A 2,104-nucleotide genomic window follows, 5' to 3' on the forward strand; every position below is an offset into this window, starting at 1 on the left:
TATTCAGTGATGTTTGACTTTTGGCAGAGTAGTCTCAATGGTATTGTTCTTGTACATTACTACCTATCAGCTCTCTGGGGCTTTGTACTTGTGTGCCGTGATTAATGTAAATGGTAATATCTACCTTTTTTAGGATGTTTGAAATTTGTTTCTTAAAACTTCTGCCTCCAGCCTAATAACTTGCACTGTATTTGCCACATTAAAAGATCTGTTTATACCTCTTCCCAAATGTGTTAATGCAAAGTGAAATACTCTTATATCTAAACACATACCTCACTACTCAGTTAGAGTACACTCATATTTGCTGGAAAGGACATTTGCCTTTTTATAAAGGTGAGCTGAAGGCTTTGCTTGCAAAAGGAGAACTCAGAGTTCAGTGATGAGATGACTCCTTTCTTCAGGAGCTGATGTTCTGAAAGCCCACTGCTGATTTCAGGCCTCTAAATTAGTGGTCTCCAAACTTTTTTGATCGCACACCCTTATCAGTAAAAAAAAAAATTTTGAGCATGCACCCCCAATATATGTATGTTTATATTTGTGCACCCCTATCAGTAAAAAACTTGTTGAGTATGCACCCCCAATATATGTATATTTATATAAATATAAATAGAAGTTCTAATATTTTCTTCCCGCACCCCAGTGGGTTGTCTTACGCACCCCACTTTGGAGACCACTGCTCTAGATACTTGCAAGCTTCTGATTGCCATTTAGACTGAAGTGGACTGTAAATCTTTCAATGTTGGGTCCATATTAAATGCCACGTACTAATGGCATCTCAGGTTGTCATAGATCTTCAGCTGTCTTTGAAACTTTCTAAAGTAATTGATAACTTTTTTTTATCAATGTACACTTAAAAAGTGAGGCACGAGTGGAAAATGAAATTGCAATTGATACATACTTATGTCAAGAAGTTAATGCAAGATTTGTAAAATGCAGAGGAAAAATGTTTTATTTCAGCAAAAGAAGTCTCCTTACGTCCAAGTTCATGCTCCCTTCTCTATAACCAAAGAAGAGTGTTTTGAATAAATGGAACAGAAATCAGTGTGTCTGCTATTTGGAATGAAGGTTTTGTTTTTGTTTTTTTAACCCGATTCTAATGAGGAAACAGATGTGTGGCTTTGCTTATGAGCATCATTTCTGACTCGTGGCATTTCTACTGGAAGAATCTAACCCTGTTCTTTAGCTTCCTGGGTGATATGACTTGTAAGCATAATCAGGTTTTGAAGAGATGACATTAACAATTGGTCTATGAAACAGTGTAAATGTATTGGTATTTTAATGGGGGGAAGGTAAAAAAATAAGGCTTTGGATCAGTACACTGTGTAAACCACTCCAAGCAACAAAGGGTGGAAATACAGCAGTCAGTTTGCTCAGTCAGCTTTTGGGGGGTGGTAGGGGAGGAACCCAGTCATCTGATAGTCTTGTGCCTTGTGATAGATTGCACAGGATGGTAACAGGAGGGGTGGGGGGTGACAGTGTATGAGTGTGCATATATACAGAGCATCAACTGCTAATGCACCAAGCTGAAGTAATTTTAATGTAATATGTATGCATTTTAAATCACTAGTAAAAATCTGACAGTGGAAATGCTTCTTGCAGATTGTTTACTGGGTTCTGTCCGTCTTTCAAAGTTCATAATCTTAACTAAATTGTATCAAGTTGCATGGATCTTTAACATTTAATGTAGGCAATAGCTTTCACAATAAAAAAAAAAAAAATTCATTTTATGGTAACTGCCAAAACCTGTGGTACCTGCATTCTAAGTAGAGACAAATATTTTAGCTCTTATGTGTGTGCACACGCATGTGTACATACATTTTATATATGTATTGTGTGCACACATTTTATCTATAGATAGACCTAGGTCTATCTAAAGATAGCTCTGTAGATAGGTTCAATATATTCAGCTCACAAATTGGTTCAGTTTTATCTCATGGACCTATGTTTCATAATTCTGTTACCAACACACCAAGATCAACTGCTCGCAACCTACTAGACCACGTGGTAAAGCCAGTTAATTAAAAATTATATTAGTCTAAAACTATTCTAATGCCAGACACCAGCAAGTTAAGAAAAAGTTATCTAAGTTCCATCGAACAGATAT

At 36.4% G+C, this 2,104-nt stretch overlaps 1 protein-coding gene across 4 annotated transcripts in view; it reads left to right on the forward strand.

Moving 5' to 3' along the window:
• FNIP2 (folliculin interacting protein 2) overlaps positions 1-2,104 on the forward strand; it is a 96,009-nt gene that overhangs the window by 44,959 nt on the left and 48,946 nt on the right. The gene's annotated exons all lie outside the window — the stretch shown is intronic.

The sequence above is a fragment of the Gavialis gangeticus genome, unplaced genomic scaffold (assembly GCF_001723915.1).
Source record: "Gavialis gangeticus isolate Ggan-Ray unplaced genomic scaffold, GavGan_comp1, whole genome shotgun sequence".
NCBI lineage: Eukaryota > Metazoa > Chordata > Crocodylia > Gavialidae > Gavialis > Gavialis gangeticus.